A 23089-nucleotide genomic window follows, 5' to 3' on the forward strand; every position below is an offset into this window, starting at 1 on the left:
TGTGATCTTTGTTTTTAATCATATTTGGATTCTTTAGCAAATTCCTGACACAGGGAAACTATTAACATAAATGCATACAATATTAATTCTTTAAAAACAGGCAAATTTAACTGTTACTATGGAACAAAACTCTAACCAAAAGATGAGCTACCTTTGTAGATCATCTTCCACATATTTAATTTCTCTGTCGGACTGATAAGAATGTAAGAAATGTGAATACAGAGCAGTTTAAAATGATAGATGTGGTGTCAGCAATCAAAGGATTTTTGCACTTGACTGCCCCTGATCAGTGAGTACGAAACTAAAAATGAGGCGCTTAAAAATTTCGTTAGAGGAAGCAGAAAGGCTGTGAAGACCATTTTGAAAGAAAATTATTCACTATGGAGAGACATCGAGCATGATCTCACCCCAGGGAGATAGTGCTCAGTATTTAACAGGAAGCAGAATATATCACAGCAAAATTACTCCATTTTATCCTTTTTGAAAGCAATAAAAGGGTAAAACATCCAAGGAGATGAATACTTTATAAAGAGAAATCTCAACCAGCTCAACTCCGAATCAGCAGTGCCGACTTTTAAGAGCATATTACAAATAAATAGACAAGGCAGAGTATTTGTAAGAGCGAATCACCAATTTAAAACAAGAATTCTTTTAATCAAAGCATAAGAAAAACTTTTTTTTAACTTGCTGCCCTCTAGTGGGAACTATTGATAAAATCTGATAAACTGAGCTGTGTGAGACACCACCTGTTCTGTGAGTCGTATGACTACAAACAATTAATTTGAATTCCAGAAGGAGTTGAAAGTACAATCCTTATCTACAACTTAACGCTGTTTAATAATGTTGTGAGTGAAGCAGAGTCTAAAAACAGACAAATAAAAACCAACCAAAAAGATCTTCACAAAACAGCAGATTGGTGTGGCTTGGAAGTTGTACACTTTTTCTTTCTTCCCTTTAGCTTTATATACAGCAGTCAGACAGTGAGTGAATGCACAAATATATTTTTGAAACATACTTGGATATCTTTAACAAAACATATAATTGTGCTAAAAAAAATGACAAAAGTGAAAGAAACATTCGTTCAAACTATAAGAAACTTGTAAAGTAAGAAAATTACTAAATAACAGCTTCACATCTTTGACTACCCAGTTCAGAACAGTCATGGTACTTGTAGTCTCCCTCAAAATCCAGCAGAGGGAGACAAACATGCCCGTAAAATGTCCCAGCGGTTCAAAACTTTCTTTTGTCTCAACATATAGAAAATGACAGACCCAGAGTGACGGACGGCAAGAGCTTATGAGTGAACATTTCTAAGCATGCAGACCAAATGTGCAGAGGTTTCTAGAGAACAAAACACAGAAAACTGTGGATGATTTACAAAATATACAACAGCAACAAGAGCTCCCTGTTCATTTAAAAGCAAAGGTCAAGCTCTTCCCGCAGTGAAGTATGCAACAGGAAATTAAATCTAATATTTTACATAGTAACAGCTGTGTGAATTATGGTATTGTCACAGCATTATGTTCCACTGTAATTTAACAGCTTTTTTGTTTACAAAGAATTAAATCTACCTATAAAGCAGAGCAGAGGTACTTTAGTTGCACAATTGGTAGCTTAAGTGGATTTTTGCTTTTTTAAAACTAGATTTTCAGGACTTTGGCAAAATGAGGACATTTGTTTTCTTCTCAGTTCAGGCTGCAGGCAACTTCTGAATCCTCGCATTCAGTGCTGATGATACACAGGATTACTACGAGGCAATAACTCAACAGCAGAGGCTACTTGAAATGATGGAGCTTCGACTTAATAGCTGGAGTGGAGCCGCAACTGGAGAACAGACGAGAAAATGTCAGTCTGTTGGAGGTAAAATGGAGCATCGGTTAGGAAAACGCAACAAATGATGGCTGCTACTTGTGGGTGTCATATATCATAAAGTTTGAAGTGCGTCAAACCACAGAGTGGCAGCAGAGAAGCAAATAAACAACAAATCCCATTTCAAAATGGCAAAGATGCTACAGGTGAAGCAAGTCGTTAGTTCGACTGATATTTGCCTGGTTGGAATTACTTTTTCTAAAGGACAAAGAAGAAAACACGCAAAACATTTTAAGAGCAACTTTAGTAATTAGCTGCTCTTAAAATGGACCTTTTCTTTTATTATCATTTAATAGGTCCAATATATACATGTAAAAAAATAACTTAACTTCTTTGCCTACAGTCAATAAACATCAAACAACAGCATACACTACTATAATTTAATAAGAACAAGATAACGGCATCAAAACAGGGATAATTTGTTCAAATGTGGTCATGTCAATTTAAGATGCCTTAAGAATTCCTATTATTCAGTCAAAATCAGAATTGGTAGGTTCTAATCAGTAAATCTCTATGCTTTTGCACACTTGAGGTGATATTGACATAACTTTTAAACCTAGTAGAGGCTACATCATTTATACTTTAAAATGCTTGAATTCACATAGGGTGTACTTTCTTTTTACTGAGTGGACTAATTGAAAACAAAGCTCTCATGGCTGCATGAACAGTGTGACAGATAAAATATATCAGTGCTGTTTAGGTGGAGATAAAGGGTGAAAAATAATAAGCTTGACTCTGAAGAGCAAAAAGAACATTTGTAATGAACTGATATGGATAGATCAAATTGCAGATATACAGTTGTTAGGCTAACAGAGCAACAAAGCAAAGATATCACAGTAAATAAAGTTCAGTGAGCAGACAGCTCTATAGTTCTTCTCTTCAGAAGTTATTCTGCCTCGACTTTTGTATCCTTGAGCCTGACAACCCTTTTCATTTGCGTCCTCAGGTTTGGCGATGTTACTAAAAAACCTTTGGGATCCGACGGCTGCGAACGAGATCACCAGCCTCTAAAAACGGCAAATGCACTGAACTCCTATGCTGGTTTTCTAGTTATATTGACCACTTAAAGCACTTTATGCTGGAGCCACATTCATCTAAGACAACTACGCTCCCCAGAACCTATAGAGTCACACCAGAATACTTCACCTTTTAATACACCACGTTCATCAGTATAATCTCTAAAAGAAGCGATCTATCCCTCATATTCTCCTCCTTGTGGAAAACGCTTTCAACCTTTCTAGCAACTTTTTTGTTGGGACAATAAAACCGATTCTCCATCAGTTTAAAAGTTGATCTTGCTTCAAATGTTGATCGGCTGAAGAAAGACAATTTTGGCTTTTTGAAAAGATCTCCAGTCACAAAGAAACACGAACAATAATGGTTTGGAAACTCCCTCTTATTGAAGAAACACCATTTTAAATACTGGCCTTTTTCTTCCCTAAAGGAAAAAAAAAAGTCAGAATATGAAAATCTTATGCTGGGTCATGTCTAGTGAATGTCCCCTGGGAACGTGCCCATGTGGCCCTTATGACAGGTCCAAGACTGTTTATGTCAGGCAGATATTTAGAAAAAACAAAACAAAAAAACAACTGAAAACCAGGCTACCATCAGATGTCAGTTAATAGTTTTGCCACCTAATAAAAATCTTGAAAAAGAAAATAAATTGCGAGGACATTTTCACAAAAGATAGATTTTAATGCATTTGTCGAGCTTGATTGTTGCTTAATACATGTTAATACTTTGAGGTCAATAAAGCTCTGTACCTCCTGATGGCAGAGTGAAGGTTTTAGCGTTGATGGATGCTGGGATACATTGCTTCACTCTTAATCAAGAAAAAGTTGCTTTAGGAAATGCATATGTATGAGCGAGTTCAGCCTAATGAAAATCTCTGTGCATCGGGGAACATCTTAGTAAAGCTGAGTTTTTTAAGTGACTCAAAACTTCCCGTACTACCTGCATTCACAGCATCAGCAAACAGTAATAAACAAACTGATTTATCCAGGGATCCCGAGTCTGATTTAAATGTACAGCGGTATCCAGAAGGTTGCAAATGCCAAACAAAGACCACCAGGAGCTAATTACTTTGCTGAGAGGTATTTCATTAAAAAATCTGACAAGCTGCTAGAAACAAAACCCTCCAGAGTCAGCCATCTCAAAGCGAACAACACAGCCAGAAATGACTTTTTTAAGGGCTTAGATGTACTACAAAGATCGGAAGCAATTGGATTTAGCCAAACCCTCACCAATAATACACTAACACACATAACGCAAGGGACTCTCCCATTTCCATGGCAACAGACAGCCATGGTTATGAAGTAGAGAGTCTGGTTATAACTCAGGCAATAAAAGAGAAGGTGTCCTGGGCTAAAACTTATGAATTGGGAATACCAAGAGTCTTGCTCTTTGGCCCAAACTCTGCGTCCATACTTTGTTTTTACCTTGATGCTCTCTTAAATGTAATTAGAAATACTTAAAAAGGTCATATCAATAAGACTTGACCTCCCAGTGGAACAGATTACAATGGTATCTCGATTGCAATGAACTTTAATGGACCTGTTCGCATAATCACTGAAGGAAATTTTTTTCTTTTTTGCACAAAAATCAAAGTATAGATGATTAGGTGAATAAAAAAGCAGGTTAGAATGAAACATTTCTTCACTGATTTATCTGAAGAGACTGATGAACAACTGCTGATCAGTAAAGCACTGGAATAATAGCTAATGTGGCAGAAAAAGATTAAACTTTAAGTGAGATGTGGCTGGAATGCCAGACAAATTACACTTAAGAAATCTTGAGATCATTGAACTTCTTAGACTCACAAGCCTCCTTTACCACGCAAAGGTATTCACACCCCTTTAGCTTGTTTTCGTCTTTGGTCATGTTACAACTAGAGATGTGCCGATCAGGTTTTTTCCTGCCGATATCGATACCGATCACATAATCATTATTATTTTTTTATCATAAACACTACCGGTTACATTATGTGGAAAAAGGAACCATGAATTCACCTTAATTTAGACAAAAACTTGTTTTAATAACTTTTTCCAAGAAGAAAACTAAACAAAACAGGCATTGTGCAAATTGTACTGCTATCGATAATACTATCTTTAACAGACTGATAACATATGGAGGCTCTGAAGAGAAATAATGCAAAGAGCCAAAATAAAACCTCTCAACATTGCCAAAAAAATTCAAGTATAAAACTTAACATTCAAAGACAAATACAGGTTCCATTACAATAAACAATCCAGAGTTACTGAATGAAAACTTCCTGATAGCATGGCGGCTAGCTGATTACTGCTAGTTCTGAGTGGCTGTTTCTGACTGAGCGGAGTAATTATGCAGAGCAGGGAGGAGATCGATTATTTTTTTAGAGATTATCTGTCTCGTGTAAGGACAGCGAATGTTTTAATACGTATGTAAAATGTATTTTTTTAGGTTAGATGCTGCAGCTTTAAGCAGAGGTTTGGTGTGAGAGTCACTACCAGGTGGAACAGAAGCGGCGCTCCGTCTGGGAAATATTACTACCTGTAGCGTGTAGCAGCGGTTCAACAGCGAGAGCGGAACCATCGCAGCTCGAAGACTTAAATAATTTTGCGGCTTATTTGTTTAGCTTTCTGACCGTCATGGTAATCCAGGTGAGTGTTTGTAGCTGTGCGCTGCTTTACCTGCTATCTGATCCTCCATATGTCTTTTTTACTGCAGTGAGCCTCGATGTAGCCAAACTCCGTCAAGCATGGCATTGTTTTTATGTCGTATTAGCTTCGTTGTGTTGATGCATTTTGACGTGCTTCAATTTTCCGCCGCAACACGCAAACTTCCCCATTCACTCAGTGCGTTACAGTTCCACATCGCTTAGGATTTGTTGCTGCGCGTTTGAGCAGTGTGAGGGACACAGGCAGGCTGCAAAATGAGATGCAGGTGATCGGTATCGGCAACAAGATCCAATGATCGCCGATCATCGATCATGCACTTTTTCACGAAAATCGGCCGATTATGATCGGTGACCGATCAATCGGCACACCTCTAGTTACAACCCATCACAAATTAGCACATTATTGTGAAGGAAAAGATATAATGTTTTAAAAGAGTTTTATAAAAGACAAAATAACTTAGGACAATGCCTCAGCTGGGGAGAATTGTTCATCAGGAAACAACTATTGGTGGAAACCACTAATCTAAACTTCATGAAAGAAAATCAAGAGACGATCTAAAACGTCTTTGTAGTCTTTGCTATGACCCATAGGGGACACATGTAGTGGAGAGAGCTGCTCTGGTCAAATTAGACCAAAATTTAACTTTTCACCTGTACGCTAAAGTAGTTCTGAGGAAAACTAATATTGTATGCTGAACTGTGAGTCATGATGGTAGCATCATCCTGTGAGAATGCATTTCTTAGGCAGTTACACTGACTCCAAAGTTATGGTAAATGGATTGAAGGGACGCTGTGCTATTCTAGTTTTTATAAAACCACTATATACATATGAGCATCTCCCAAAAAGCTAACATCCATTCATGTGTTAGTGAATTGCCCATGTGACAAGGGAGAGGAATTTGGAATAAAATCCACAAATTTGCAATTACCAGGCACTGAGCCACAGCAACAGTTGATAGGAAGACAGATGGAGCAAAAATACTGGATAATCTGAGAAAAACACAGATTTAACACTGTGGCTAATGCTAACCGCTCAGAGAGAAAATGACTTAAAATTCAGCGTCGACGATAACTTAACCACTCAAATGTCTCCCCGAAAAAAAAACTTTCATGTTATTAAAAAGCATATTCATGTACTGAATCCAAGTGTGAATCTTTGGCAGGTTTTGATATCTGATGTTAATGGATGCTATCCACCCAATCCGACTGATCTTGAGGCATTTAGAAAAAATTGGCAAAAATGCCCTATTCTATAAATGACTTGAAGTTGCAGGAGAAGCAAAATTTATTTCTATTGAGTACACACAAACGTCTGATGTACTTTGTTGTAAATTTTTTTTTTTGAAAAACATGTATCATTTTCCTTCCAGTTTACAATGATGCTCTGTATCGAGCTGGTCAACAAAATGTGATAAAGTTAATACTTTTTGCAAGGTACTACAAGTTAAATGACTATCTTCACCTTTCCCATATACCAACTAACAATGTATCCAGCTCCAGGCAGAACAACATTAAGACTCTGTGGTAACAGTCATCTCCCTGTATGTATTACCCCCACAGTTCTGATCCATTTAAAGCTAAATTTATACCACAAAACAATTTACTCCACCAGCGCCCAATATTTCACAAATACACCTAATATTAGCTTCCATCTCCTGGGGTTTTGTTTGCCTCAGTCAGAAAATAATGTATTGGTGTGTTGACCAGTTTTAAGCCACTGTTATTCTAAAAGGCAAATCATCTGTTGTACGTCAAGAGCCAACAGAAGAAATTATCCAATGTAAATAGAAAACCTCTAGTTCTTTGCTATGCGGAATACAAGTCACCCAAAAAAGCATATTTTATTTGGCCTATGTGCTTATGTTTACCTCAGCCTATCAGTTTATCAATAACAGATGAACTGTTTGTTTGGTTCTACAGCCAAGACATGTGTGGCAGCAATCAGTGTCCTCTGATATGTATTTCCTGCGGCTGAGCAGAGGCAGTCTGACAAGAAGATACACTCTGACATGATGCTGACAGCTGGCAGACACGCCACTGATACCAGCTGGCCACAGGACAGTACAGACAGCGCCATAGCCAACTGGTACACATCCACATTGCTTGATATTACAAACGCTCGGCACTCAGTCACTGAATCCGGCAGTTTGGCCATTGTTCGTGTGACGTGACGGCGGGTTTACATTACCGGTGCCAATGTACGCTACAAGTGCAAATAGGGCTTATATAAATATAGGCACTTTGAGCAAGGTTATGTAAACAACTCATTCTACACTGTAGATTTTACAGTGTGTGCATTGAATAAATTCTATATATTCTCATGTCCAATCTACAAGCAGTCCCCAAAGTGCTCACCGAGTTGCAACACATCACACATGATCACATCCTCTGTGTGTTCGTTTGAAGTGAAAGGTGACTTCCTGAACTGAAACGCACTGATTATAACGTGTTGATGCAAAATGTAAATAACACAGTTCCGGTCAGGTGCTACATGTACGAATCATGGCCATGATTTCTTATTTTAGACGCATGCTTTTAACATCTTTACTGAATTGTTTGAATTTATTGGGGATTTGTTTTAATCTACTCCTGGGCAAAATTATACACACAAGCTGCTATTCATACAGTAGATAAACCCCCCAAAAAAGGTTTAATTAAATGTCCCTAAGCAAATTGTACCCTGATTCAATGCTTTCTGAAACAAACAGCAAGGTCCTGACATTACATTGGGCTAAGCAGATGATGAGTCTTCTTGGCAGAAATGTAGAGTATAGTCCATAGGTTGCATTGAAACCATTCCAAAATCTTAATGTTTGTCTTGATCATTTCCAGAAGCAGATTTCGTGTGTCTGGGATCATTTTCAAAGTTTGGAAAGCAAAATTGTAAGAAGGTTTCAGTTGTTTAACTTGTGATTTCAGGAACTTAAGAATCTTAAGTTGCCCTGCCTGTTATTGATGTTACCTGCACACAAAACAGATCCTCACCATAATGCAGCCACCGCCATGCTTAAAAATCAGTATAATGTATTAAGTTTGAAACTCTCACATTAACTCACAACAGGAGACTGAATATGAATCAAAACTGTTTGTAAATAGATAAAGTTGGCCAACATTAAGGTGATGCAAAGCCTGGATCTGGAACACACCTAAAAAATGTTAGACAAAACCAACCAGTTGAAATTAACCCCTCAAATTCTGACAAGAAGAAATGTACAATCTGAAAAGGCATTTAGTCAAGAAGCAACTTGCTCCATGTCAATTGTTTGTTGGCAATTTCAATACTATGAGCACCACAGTAGGAAGAATAAATTTAATCAGTGCTTAAAAAAAAGAACATAACACTGACTAATGTGTGTTGGTTTTAGCCCCATACCATGAAATAAAATGTACTAATTGTACTGGAGCAGGAGGCACCTAGCACCTTGTTATCAATGTCTGAAGTCCATCCTGAAAGGTGTACAACAACTAAAACTAGGAGTATTATTTGTCATTTTATCATTAAATTTCTTTGCCTTTCCATTTTTATCTGTTCAAAGGTCACCGGATTGAAAGAGATAGTGTCAAAAGAAAATCCAAAGTCAGCTTTTTTTTTTTTTTTTTACTTTAAGACAAGGAACGCAGACAGAACAGTGGGAACCAAACACAGCAACAAACATATACTTAAATGTATAGTGAGACTTTTCAAATGGAGTTCACTGTCCAGTGTTACTTTAAATTATGCACAGACCCAGCATTTTAGAGCAGCATATAGAGATGCAGCAGCAGAGAGTGTGTAAAGAGAGCACAGACAGATTTAAATAAATATAGCCATGGGGATGTGCATAATGGGCATTTTCAGGCCAGGTGTGGATTCACAGCTCTGAAAATCACACCTAAATTTTAAACATGGGGCGCTGTATTTTGTGAAACCAAAGGAGGAAAGTAATAATTCATATTACCTAAAGCAACTCCATCTTGAGCAAACGCTGTTGTTACAGCAGACTTGAGAAGAAGTTCTAAGAAGTTGGAGGCCCTTCTATCTCTACGAAGGAAAAGAGGCAGGTCTTTGTTGAGAGGTTAAGCTGTGCCCAAAACAAAGTTCCCCCTTCATCGTTGCTGTTCGTAAGAAACAGCAACATATCAGTTCGGCCGGGTTGTTCAGTGAGTGTGCATTGTGAACAACTAGCTGACCTACTAACTGAGAGCCAGATGCTGATTTTCTAGTTGCCTGGCTGAGTGGATCCCTCACCACATGTGCTTCTGTTTGCTTCGCAGACTAGTAATGGGGTTTACAGGTTAATAGGTTTGCTGAATGACTACACTTGCTCATGGGTCTGACAGGCTGACTCATTGACTGAACACAGTAATACATCATTAAACTGACTGAATCACACACAATGACATAAGTGGACTGCTGAAAACCAAAAACTGACAACTGCGAGATCTGAACTCAGACAAGGCAGGAAGTCCTTGCTGCTGCTGTTGTGTCAAGTTAATCTTATGACAAAGAAATTAAAAGTCCTAATGCTACTGGAAATATAAAACACTGTATATAAAGTATTAGACCCTTAAGTCACACCGACACGTATCCGAATCCTTCTTAAATTCCACCATAGATTCTCTCCAAAACTTCCATGTACATTTGGAGGGGGTTGATATGATAAATCAGCACAAAGTGGCTGTGAAGGAAGCCACTTTGTGAAGGAAAGTGGCTTCATAATTGTTTAGAAATATACAAGGTTTTCACATTTTTATGACTAAAAATTGGAAAAATGTGACCTCTCTTTTCTCAGCCTATCCGAGTAAATAGTTTGGAAAACCTCATTTTTTCTGCAATAGCAGTGCCAAGTCTGTAAGCGTCTGCCTAGTAGTTTTGCACATCCAAAGGCAAAAGTTGTTGGGCATTCCTCTTTACAAAATAGCACAAGCTTACTTAGGTGTGATTGTGTGTGTTTGTGAACAGTAATCTTAAAGTTCTGCCACTGATTTAGGTCTGGACCATTCCAAAACATGGATATAAAACATTTCAGTGTAGCTCTGGATGTTTACGGCTGCTCTAACGCTAAAAGGTGTTCCTCCACTTCAGACTCAAGTTTTCTGACCCCTTCAACAGTTTTTCTTCTAGGATTGTGCTCCATCCATCTGATCAGCTTTTAACAGCTTCCCTGTCCCTGCTGAAGAAAAGTATCCCCACAGCATGATATTACCATGTTTCTCCAAAGGGGAAACAACCAGTCTTTGATTTCTGCTAAATAAAGTCTAGGTCAAAAAGTTCAAATTCACACTTCTTTGACCAGACCAAGTCATTCCACTCACTTGCTGTGTCTTTTTTTTTATTATTCCATGATCAATGCTGTAATTATCTGGCATTTCAGATTAGATATTTTGGTAGGTTTGCAGATGTGGCAGATCTTTTGTGATTTTGTTTTGTTTGCAGCTAGGAGGACTCTACTTGACAATGTTGAGACTATAGGAGAAAATGGTTGCACTGCATCTTGTTTAAGTGAATCACTGTAAAGGGGTATAGTTACAAAGGCATGCCACACTTTTCATATTTTATTTTATTTTATTTTATTTTAAATCATGCATAATTAGTGCTACTATGTGGGTCTTTCAGTTGAAAATTTAATAAAATATATTAGGGCTGTAACTTGACAAAAAAAGGGGGGGGAATGTTAAATTTAGCACATGATGCAATGTTTTTCTTCATATCATAAATTAAAAATAATTTAAAAATATATATATTACCTTTTAATGTGAAAGTTTGTGTACAAGCATATTATGGTTATTTATAAACATTCTTACTGAAAATTGTAACTTAACAAGTTTACCCACATTTAATTAACTTGCATTAGAGAATTTCGTGATTTTCCGCCTCCTTTAAGGTCCGGTGAATGAAACCATGCGCAGTGCCCAAAAGCGCATCGACAACAAACGCAACCTTCCTGGATAAAATACGCCCCGTTCATTTCCACAGCAGAAACTTGTGGCGCGTCGCGAATCTAACAAAAAAACAGAGAAAAAGTGACCGAACCAGCGCTCGAATCATAAAATATCCGAGCGATCTCTGCGCTGGTAATAAAGGTTTTACGGCCATATCATCACGATCCAGTGGAAAAGACAGTTATCCGGCGAAGAGCGAGTTCTCAGAGGCCACATGCAGCGATCACCATGAGGGAAGAGAACAGGACACACATATAGGCTACTCCTCTCCGGCTGGCCTCCGTAGCAGGTTTAAGCCGTGTGTGTAAGATCCACTTACGCATCTCGGTCAAAGCGATGAAAAGCCCGACGAAACCCGGAATAAAACTGCGCGATCTTCCGCGTTGATACGGAATCCCAAGTCGGTGCACTGCCTGAGAGTGGCGGCGCGCTGGCGATCGTTGCCGCCCGAGTCCGTGTCTATTGGTTCCCTTTCAGCTGGGGCAGCGTCAGCACACACATAGTCTCCATTTGCAACTCCATCGCCCCCCATGGGCGTGCGAGGCCGCGGGCTGTGACGCAAATGGCACTGGGTGATTTGCAAATGACAGATCTCTTTTAATTCAACGCGATCGCGGCGAGGTCCTTTCCGATCTCCGTGATATTTCACGCGAACACATCCACCCTCGGTGATGGATTTCAGGTTAGTGAAGCGGCAATTCTGTTGCATAACTCTGAAAACTTAATAAAAAATACGGGCACGGAGCGACTGTGACGAGGATGTTCCGTGGATTGCTTCGATTTTGTGCTGACCTGCGTTGCAGCTCTGAGCGCACGACCAGCCATCGACTTCTGTGGCACAGGAGGAACCAAGCAGAGCGGATACAGGCGAGAGAGCCAGTGGCCTCGCTGTGCTGGATGTGTGGTGGCCAGAGCGAGGACGCATACACGTAGCTGTCGGAGTGGGGACTTAGGACCACATTCACAGGCCATAAAGGGCCCGCTTGAATACTATTGTGCTCTTTTATCCTAGAGTCCTCAACTATCTACAAAAGGCTGGCCAACAAGGACAAAAAAAAAATATCGCGGTGAAACGCTCGGCGGCGGTTACAGCAGCTGCCACCGTTTCTCTGCGCAAAGCGGCAACACAATCGTTGCGCAGCGCCTGGACTTCCCCGTGCAGTTTAGAGAAAAAGTCTGCGATTCATCCAGGGGACTTTTTTTTATTTCCACCTCATTCAGCACGTCCTCGTCTGGTTCAGCTGCAAAACCAGAGCGCAGGGGCAAGTCGCCGTTTCTCATGGCACGATTTGCATCACCTCCCCCCCACCACCACCACCTCCAAAACCTCCCTCCCCCCCACCTCTCGAAAATCTCCTTTTACACGCTTATATTGTAGCCGCTATTTCCAGCAACAAAGGAGCAGCTTCATTTGATCAGAGGGAAAAGCCAAGGGTATAATGCACCTTTTCAAGCCGTGTGAGAGAGGCCCCTCGGAACGATTGCAGCATGGCAGGGGAGTGCGGCGTAAAAACGAGCTAACCCGAGTAAATTATACACAAAGATACGGCGCAGAGCTGCCATAAATATCTCCATCAACGTCGTGGGGAGAAGGCTAAATCATTCGAGGTCATTTGGATGGGTCTCGAGCCGTTGTAAAACGCTGCGTTTAGCGGCTCCGTGCCACCTTTTCCAAGAAGCAGCCTGGCGCACAAGACCGGTGACCCTTCCATCTTTGCGCGTCCTTCTGCTGAGCCAAAACGCGAAGTATTTCGCATTTTAACGCCTTATTATTGAACAAAAGACGTCGCAGTACGCGATTTTTGCCTTTAAGGAAGTATGTGCTGCGTGTGCGCGCCGCTACAAGTCGCTGAAACTACTCCTCTCCCCGCCGCGGCCAAGCAGAAACAAGAGGGCGATGACGCCATTTTCTGCAAAAACAACCACGCTCGGGAAGCCAGAGCGAAGAGGATTTAACCCGCTCCGCAGCGCTCCGTTACCACCGAAAGGCTTCTAAAACAACTCCTTACCTTGTACTGTTGAGGTGGGAAGCAGAATAGAGGGTTTCAGGAGGTAAACAGCGCGGTTGTTGCGATTCGGACTCCGGAGGTTGAGGATTTCGCCTCCCAGCGTCCCCGGTTCGCTCTGAACAAGTTCCTCTGCGAGCCGCTGTCTTTGTGCACCCAGAGGAGCCACTCGGTATAAAACCAGCCTCTGCGCAAAGGTGCACTCTCTGCATCCGATTTCAGCAGGAAATGTCCGCTATTTCGGACGGACGCTTCGAAAACAGGAAGTATTTTAACTGTTTAAATTCGCAAAAAGTTGAAGAAATCGCCCGTTTTTAAACCGCTCCGCATTTGTGGGGCTGATTTTGTCGCCCAAAACGCGCAACCTTTTGAGGACACACGCCTCTCCACGAAAGTCCACGACGCAAAGGCAAAGTAAAACAGGAGGTTTTGCACCCTTAGATAAGTTAATCGATCAAATAAAAATGCTTAATACAAACAAAACAAAAAAATCAGAAAATCACCAAGTTTTATCTGTTGCATATTTAGAATTAAAAAACAAAACAAGAGCTAATCATATTTCTGGGGGCAAAAATTATGACAAAAAGAATTGCCTAAAATAGACAAACTACAGAAAATATCAGACAGGACTCGAAACAGACAAAAGAACAGCATACAAATACATAACAAACACAAAAGGATTAAATCACAAACAAACCCAACAAAATCAAGCACTTTATTTCCACTTTAAAACTTCACATTTTCATGCATCTAATCCCAAAAAGTAGTTAGTTTGTAAAGTAGAAAGAAGAGGATTAATGGTTGCCAAAAATCTGAAAAGTGCGGTTCGTATCTTAATGTGTTCAGCCCCCGTTCCCACAGCATAATGCCAAAAAAAAAACAAGCAGCATTTTTGCAAACTGGAAGAATGTATATTTTGCTTTTTGTTTTGTCTTGTTTTGCACCGATAGCTTCTTTCCACAAAGCTCTGTTGCATGACCAAGTAATAGTTTTCTTGTCAACAGATCCGAGCTCTGGATAGCTCCAGCTTCTCCAGCTTCACCGATTAATGTTCTCCCCGCCCGGCCTGACGGTTTAGCTCATTTTCTTTACATTTTGGGGTGATGGACAGATGCGTTCAATGGAGCTGTATAGACCTTTATAGAATTCGTTGTGCTACTTTGTGTAGTTCTACATAAAAAAAAAAATCACAACAAAAAAACTTTAAAGTTTGTTCTTAAAATGGGAAAAGAAAAGTTAATGTGGTATTGATGGTTTCTGGATTCATTCAGGCAAAAGTAAATCACTGCATATGTGGAAACAAAACTGCTTTTTGTACCCTTATAATCGGCTTCAGAGCACAGAGGTTCAAAGACATACACAACAGAGACATCGACTAAAAAGACAAACATAACAGAAAGATAAAAGGTGCGATGAATAAGAAAATTAACCATGAATACCAAGAGCCAAACCTGCACAAACTTCAAAAGCAACACAAGGATAGAAAACAACACACACGAAATAAAATTAAATTAAATAAATAAAAAAAATCCCACTTATATGGGTTTTGGTCTTTTGTAAGTCAACCATGTGTCTGCTAAGTCACTTGTTGACTGTAGTGTAATATCTTAATAAGATCTCCAAAAAGTATGAATGGAATACTTTATGAAAATAAAGTTTTGAATTAAAGTGTTTTATAAAGAATGACCACAGCAATTCTGCTGTCAAATGTATAAATGCGCACATTTGCTCTCAAAAACACAAATACTGACCAGAAAAACATTCACAGCAACAAAATGGGTGCTTCACTTCCCTCAGAAAGTACTGAAATCCACCCATTGTCTTTACCTGCTTGTCCTTGCAGGAACACGGGGGTTGGGGACGCAGCCTATCTCAAGTGGTCACTGGGTGTGAAACGGGGTATACCCTGGATTGGTCGCCGGTTTATCACAGGGAAACACAAGGACAAACAGCCATGCATGCATGCCTACACTCATAAAGAGGAGTAATTTTAGAGTACTCAACTGAGCCAACGGTCATGTTTTTAGAACTGTGGGAGCAAGCCGGAGTACCCAGAGAGAACATTCAAGGCAGAAAAAGAAATCCCCAGGCTGGGATTCAAATCCTGAACCTTCTTGCTGCAAGGCAATAGTGCAACCAAGTGCACCACTGTGAAACCTCACCACTGAAATAGCACAGCTAAATAGTTCAAAAATAATTGGATCATGTAATATTTTGATGCAAGCACAGTAAATATCAATGTATTATTATACCAACACAAAATGATGGCAAAATGAAAGCAAAACTAAGCATCATGGTCAAAATAAACTGCCTCTGGAGTTTGCAAAAATAATAAAAACTCAAACAAACCCATTACTCTTAGCTCTGTTATAATTTATAACTAAGTCAGTCTACTGATAAAAAAGGTTGCGCTATCCAAATATATCCCGCCCCCCCTTCTTACAACTACAATGCTTAGCATATCAAAAAAAAAATCATATAGCTTTTTGTATTTTTGAAATTTTGCTTAATTAAATATGAGATTTTAAACTTGAATATAATTTGATGTATCCAAGCTAGTTAGCGTAGCTTCTACGACCTAGTAACAGTTAATTCAGTTAGGTTAGCATCTTTTTTGCTCGTTTCGGTTGTTTTTTTGTTTTGTTTTTTGTCTTAATACTCCAATTTACTTATTATTTAAATAAAATCATTTTACTCTCCTGCATTTTACAAATACAGGCAACACGACAGTGAAAAAAAATTACAATGTAAACAGCACATTCCTACCTTATTTGTGGACTTCAATAAAGATTTCACTCGTTGCTATGGTGATAAAACAGGCTTTTCAACAGGGAACTCTGAAATTTACATTATGCCAAATAAAAGCAGATAATTTATTAACAAGTTATTTAGTCTGCGAACTATAAAGGAGCCATTATTTATCCTCACTATGTGGCAAATCATAGCTAGCTCACAGCTAACGAGAAAGAGAAATATCGTAGCTAAAATAATTAGCTGCAACTGGAGCAGCCGATAGAAAAACTGGAATTTAAAGCGACAGTACATGTTTTGATTGAAGCTAAGTTTCCAACATACAGTTTAAAGAAAAGTGCGACTGAATAACCCAAAGACTTATACAATAACTTTATCATTACTGGGCGGCTATCCACTAATATTGGATGTTATGCTGTAGCTAATGGATAACAGGAGTTTTCTTTTATAAAGAAATGTCATTAGAAATCCCCGAGAAGTTGATGTAGTTAAAATGGGTTAGGAGGATTTTTTTTTTCTTTTTGCCAAATATGAGACAGGCTTTGTATTCGTTTTGTTCATTAGTTTTATAAGTTGCTGTTATCCTCTTGAAAGAATTTTTGTAGGCCGGCAATTCCTGGAAAGGTTCACTGTTGTTCCATGTTTTCTTTGCTAATTAATCTGAGTATGGTTTCTTAGCCTTACAGATGGATTTGTAAGCCTTTTTCCAGAATAACTCTGTGATTTTGTATTTCATCTATTGTTGAATTTAGTTCGATTTGTGCCTGGAATCTTGGTTCCTCGTTCAGGCTTGATAGGCAAAGTTTCAGTTCGTTCAAACTTTTCAGTTGTTACTCTGAATGGAGTCATTTGCCCGATTTTGGAGATCAAAACAAATCTGCCTCATTTGAACAATATTTTCTCTATTTTGTCTTCTTTTTTTTACAGAGACTAAGGGAACTCGACCTCTGCGTCACATCTTGTTTCTTCTTTTTTTTTATCTTATTTCCTGCTTAACCATTTCCTGCAAATGGTCGTTTTGCAAATTACAGTTTTACATTTAGTTGTTAATCCTACTTAATAAATACATACGTTTCTGTCGCTTAAATGCTAATAACAGAAGCCGACACAGCAGAGATTAATCAATTTTACCATTTCAAATTGTGAAGTGAGTAAATATACTTATTCAGTTTACTGACTCACAGATTGACCCGCGGCTAAGGATCATTCTCACAAATCCAAGTTCCAACCTCTGTAGATCACCTGCAAACAATGAAAAGGAAAGTGAAAACACTGCTACAGAAACGTACCAGTTCAAAAACATTGGCATGTACATTGCTTTCAGCTTCCTCTTCAGCTCCATTCACAAACTTTATGAATGTGCAACTGAGTGTGCCACACCTTCAAGAACAGCTTTTTGGAGGTTCAAGTTATACTGTAAAGGGAAAAAGCAGCAAAAAAAACAAAAACAACATAATTCACATGAATTTTTTAGTCATGGAAAAAAAAGGGTCACAAAATATGTTTCAGAGCTGCTAGAGTTGATTAAAGAAAAAACGTCATCAAGTAATCTAAGCAGCTGACTGCAGAGTGAGCTGTTAGTTGCTTCGTAAGATAAGATAAGATAATTTCATTAGTCTCCCAAAGGAGAAATGTATCTTGGAAGCAGGGTCTTTGTGTTCATTTTAGTCACCTGCATCATGCATAAGTTGGTCAGATAGCCTTATTGTTTACTGGGGGGACAAAAATAAAACACAAATTCAACTGGTTTCCAATTTGCACCTGGAACGAGGTAAGATTCGGTGTGGCCTCATTCCCAGATCCAAGTAACTCCTTCCAACGACGAGCAAACGTACCCAGAATATCATTAATATCTCACTTGGGGCACAATATTGAAAACTGTTTATTTACCCAAAAATGAGTAAAACTTTTGAATTCAATCAGTGAGGTTTTTTTTTTCCCCCTCTCTACAATCCAAATGTAGTGATTTGACACTTTTGAACACGCCTAAGTGTAGGATCCTTTAAAAATAAAAAAAAAGGATTACAAGCTGAACGTGTCTGTACATAGTTAAGTAGGGGGGGGACATTCTGCTGTAGCAAACATGAGCTAATTAATAAAGATTAATAATTGTTAACGATTGATTTCAATCAACAAGCATCCAACAAACGCCCAGTTGGTGTCCTGTTTTCTTTGGCAGATTATGTTTTGAGCGCGTTAAAACAAACATTATGTCATAAACCGGCTGTACATTTCTCTAGCTTTGTTCTGGAAAGCTAAGCTACTTATAAACGTGTTTGGTTTTGCCTATAAGAGAGGAAACTTTTACACAAAAATCTCTTAATCTCTTAATAAAAACAGACAGATCCAACCAATAGACCCGTCAACATGTTCTGCAAATCACATAAAGACAAACATTTAACACACTGAATAAGTTATGAGTTGGGGAGGAATTTGAGAAGTTCCATAAAGGAGATAATCCCCTCCAGCTTTTTCCTTTGGCTCCATGTGAGCCCGCAACAATAGGTGCCCACCACTATCGCCTATACACAATTAACTAAGGAGCAGCATTATTCCATTATCATAAGAATGCTGTTTGCAATAGAGGGAGGGGGGGGGGGAGGGCGCTGAGAAACTTCTCGGCATTCACTGATGTGGCAGATTGAACCGAGACATTTTATCTTCACGATCACATGCAGAGTTTACATCACTTTGCAATATATTTAGTGCATATAATATTGTTGATTACAACTACGGGCTGAGAGTGACTGGTAAGGACGGACACATTCTTATTCTTATTCTTTGATACATTTGCTCCATCTTTAACAAACTTGCATGCTACCCAGAAAGCTGTTTTCTGAAAATGCTGAACTTATGGTCTGCCCTCTGATGGAGGAGTCTCTGACAGTAATTTGTTTATCGGTTAAAGAAATGATCAACATCCAGCTTAATAAGTTGCTTTTGCAACAACATCAGACGTCATGCATGTAAGCAACCGTAAGAAAGGCAAGTGCAACGCTCAGTGAGATGCAACAGGAAAAAAAAAACAAACACCTGAAGACAAAAAATGGTTTTAAGGTTTTCCATGGCAACCAACATCATATTGTGGAAACCCAAACAAGCCTCCATGAGAGAAAGGGTAGTACAGACTTGTTAACTTGGTCTTCCAAGTGAAACATACACTACTTGTAGTAAATTCTTTCAATGCAGGTTGCACTTAGATTTTTTGGGGGTTGGAAAATAAGTTTCACCGGCTGCACCCGATCCTGATTACCGTCAGGTTACCGCTCGGTGGCCGACCTCTGAAAACTTGAACGTTGGCTGAAGGATCTCTCTACGCAACACGCTCCGACTCAAAGAAGTTTACATCTGCGAGTCTGCAGAGGCTTTGGGACTCAAGTGAGACAACAGTGTATATAAGATATCAACAAATGGGGAAAACGTGGAGCATTGCTGGACCTTGCCGGGAGTCAACGGCCAACCAAGATTACTCTAAGAGCCCAACAGTGACTCATCAAAAAGAGTCAGGAAGTAACTCGGGACAACGTGCGACACCCTGGACGGCTCACGCGTTTCTGTTCATGTCAGAGTTCACTGTTCAACTACGAAAAAGAGACTGGGAGAGTACCAAATAAAACATTTTTAAAAAGTGCTTCGGGAGAAAAAAAGAAAGGATAGAAAAACGTCTTGATGACGTCTAAAACCTTTACACGTTATTCTGAGTACCTGCGAAACAAAATTGAAACTTTTTTTTGGGATGATATGGGTCCCGTTGGGGAGCAAAACAAAATGGTGGTAGTGTGATTCCCCAGAGCTCCTTTAAGGCTTACCTTGAATGATCAAGTTCAGCTGAAGAAAAAAAAAAAGATAAAGGCTTTCGAGTGGCCTATTCAAAGCATACAGTAAAGTGCTGAGATATAACCTTAAACAGGCCACGCGTCATATATTCACCACACAATCCTGCAAGTGGGCCAAAATTCCTCTAGAGATGTAAAAGCCTGAGTTTGATTTTTTTCAAACTCACCTGTTGCTGCCAAAGGTGGCAGAAGCAGTTATCAGGTTTGGGGGGCATTACTCTTATTTTTGTGGTTTTGATAACTTTGTTCCCTTAATAAATGACATTTTCATTTGAAAACAAACCAATTCAGTCCATTGCCAGATGATCTGAAGCATTTGTCGGAGGCAAAAAAATAAAAAATAAATTTAACAAATAAGAGAAAACCAGATAAAATTTTTATTATTATTACATTGTTAAAACTTTGCTTTTGTTTATTTTATCTGAACACATTCGCTGTCGTCTCTCAGAGGGGGTTTGGAAAGCTCCATGAAGGCTGCTTTTAGTGACGCAGAAGGACTGCAGCCTGCGCCGTAATTATCCGTCCCAGTAGGAGTATCTGAATAAATGACGACTCAAGAAGAGCCCTTCCTTACTTTTGAGCTCGTTTGTTATGCATCGCAGCTCTCCCCCACCCACAAACCCCCGACCGTGTCTGCTCTGATATGTGGCTGATGATGTGGTGGTATTTTTTGTTTTTTTTTTTTTTTTGCCAGGGGTCGTGTTGGAAACAAATGGCCACAAGGTGTCAATGTTGTCAGATGGTGCGTTTTGCTTTGTGACATCTCTCGGCCGCATTAACGTGAGAAAAGAGAGGAGAGCTGCAGGTGGAGGAGTCTGGCTGCTGGATGTCGCGCTCAAAACAAACCTAATTGGATCTTCCAGGAAATACGCGCCAGCAGAGAGGCGTTTATTTACTCTTTCCGGCCACCGCTGCCCGACGGCCGGTCAGCCACAGCGGGCCGCGCTACTGCCGGACCCGACCAAATAAGAAGAAATACCTTGAAAGCGCTTTTTACTTTCACATTTGACTACATTTTCCTCTAAAACACTCACAAATAATTTTTTTTTTACCTCTAACAGTTTTTGTTGTGTGTGCGTGTGTGTGTGAAACCTCCCTAAAGCACAAATGATTATAATACCTGTGTGCCAAAGTGACAGGCTCTCCCCCTTTAACAGTTCCTAATGCTTACATTGCTAATATGCTAATATGATGTGCTAAATGCACATTATATTAGTACGGCGTAAAATGTCACCAGATGTGACCATGCTGTTTGTGCTAAAATCATAAAAAAATAAAATGAAATCAGAAAACGCATTTCCAGCACACAGTGTGACGTCTCCGCTGCTCCTTATATAAATAACTGAGGTTCTTCATAGAAAGTGCTCATTTTTTCCTACTCCTTTCAAACAGAAAAGTAGAAGGTAAACAAATTAATTTTGCATATTCTTGGTTAAGTATGCACATTATTTTCATGTTTTTTGATTGCTTTTTTTTTTAAACTTGTTTGAAATAAATACATCAAAAAGACCCCTGTGTGGCTGCAGTAAGCATCAACGAACCCAACACTTCTAACAGTAAATTTGTTTTTTTTTTTTTTTGCACCGCAAAAATAAGTTGGATACCTTTATTTCAGATTTAAAAGAAAGTCTTTCGATTGTACGCCTTCATATTTTAGGTTATCCGTAAGAGAAATAATCGTTTTGAATTCGAATAGAAAAAACGACTGTACATTTTAGACTCGGTTCCGACTTCTATCACCCGAGACATGGCAACCCACAGCACCTGCAGGTTGCCATGAAGGTGGCAATGCATAAAAGTTGGCCTGGGCTGATGGTCAGATGCTACTGACCTGGGAGAACACACAGTGCCAGGATGCACTATGGGAGCCGGTGGACGCTTTGGACCCCATGTTTTGTTTTAGTGCCTTGCAACACAAGAAGAAAAAAAATAAATACAAGTTTGGTGAAAAACTCTTTAGGAGCACGAAAAGCTTGAGTGTTGACTTTACCTCTAACTTCCACCATCTACATGTAATCAAGCATCTGCTGGTGGTTCTGGAAAAACACGTCTGGTCCATGAGGCCCTTCTTTACAACGTCCACCACTAAAACGGAGCCATTTATTTCTAAGGTTTTGGCTTTCAGACACAACAGGACACCTTTTACTGGAGTCCACTGCTTGACGGCACATTTCTGTTTGGGCACAGAAAGCAGAAGCGACACTCCACCATCAGTCAGCAGTTATGACGTTGTGCAATTTTCTTATCGGCCGGCAAACAAACTGCAGAAATCAGCCGGCTCGCCAGAGAAAAACCACTAATGAAGTGGGAAAACGTGCTAAAACATCATTTCTGCTGGTACATGCAAAACACTGTGGATCTTAAAAAGCTGATAATGTCGTCTGAGAACCAACAAGAGGCAGCAGAACATCTAAATAAAAAAAAACAACAACACCTTTACAAGGATTTTTCACTCTAAACATAACATTTGAGTTTATTACAATTTAAAACAGAATCCAATTCAACCTCTGATATGGTTTGAAATTGTACACTTTTGAAAACGTTCACCAAGTACGGTAAATGAAATGTTGAAATGAAGTTTGAAATATCTTTAAGCGTGTAAAGCTGATTAAACTGCAGAAACCCTGACTGGCCGACTGGAGTGATGACATATGTGAGAGATGTTTTCTGAATTGCTGTAATAAAGGAATGATAAACGCAAACCGTGTTGCAAGAATAGTTGTTGTTTTTTTGTTGCTTTTTTAAAAAGTTTTAGTTTTGCCAAGGAAGTACAACACGCTGTTTTGTGGTAATGTCTTTTGGAAGGCTCATTAACAATTTGGCTGCATAGCGTAGTGTGAGAACAGGGAGTTCCTGTTTTATTGCGTTGGGAAAGTAGTGTAAAATGACAAATTTGAGTTGGTTGTTTATTTGGACAAAAACGAAATATTTTAAGGGCGGGAAATAAAGTATGAGGTGTACCGTACTTTCAAAATTTCGGAAAAGAGCAGAGTAAATCGCAACGTGCGCCTTCGCAACTTTACTTAAAGGACGGAGTAATCACATGCACA

The 23089-nt window shown here is 39.3% G+C and overlaps 1 protein-coding gene across 4 annotated transcripts in view; it reads right to left on the bottom strand.

Moving 5' to 3' along the window:
• Window positions 1-16698, bottom strand: part of znf800b (zinc finger protein 800b) — a 31867-nt gene extending 15169 nt beyond the window's left edge. The window contains exon 1 of one of the 4 annotated variants that reach the window (XM_081604111.1): window positions 16219-16698. The gene's annotated coding sequence lies outside the window, so the exon portion shown is untranslated. Of the gene's footprint in view, window positions 1-11765; window positions 12225-13455; window positions 13918-16218 lie in introns of those variants that run through there. The other 3 variants (XM_081604113.1, XM_081604110.1, XM_081604112.1) reach the window with 3 other exon arrangements.
• Window positions 16699-23089: the final 6391 nt, after the last annotated feature.

Source organism: Poecilia reticulata, chromosome 23 (assembly GCF_904066995.2).
Source record: "Poecilia reticulata chromosome 23, P_reticulata-male-v2, whole genome shotgun sequence".
Taxonomy (NCBI): domain Eukaryota; kingdom Metazoa; phylum Chordata; class Actinopteri; order Cyprinodontiformes; family Poeciliidae; genus Poecilia; species Poecilia reticulata.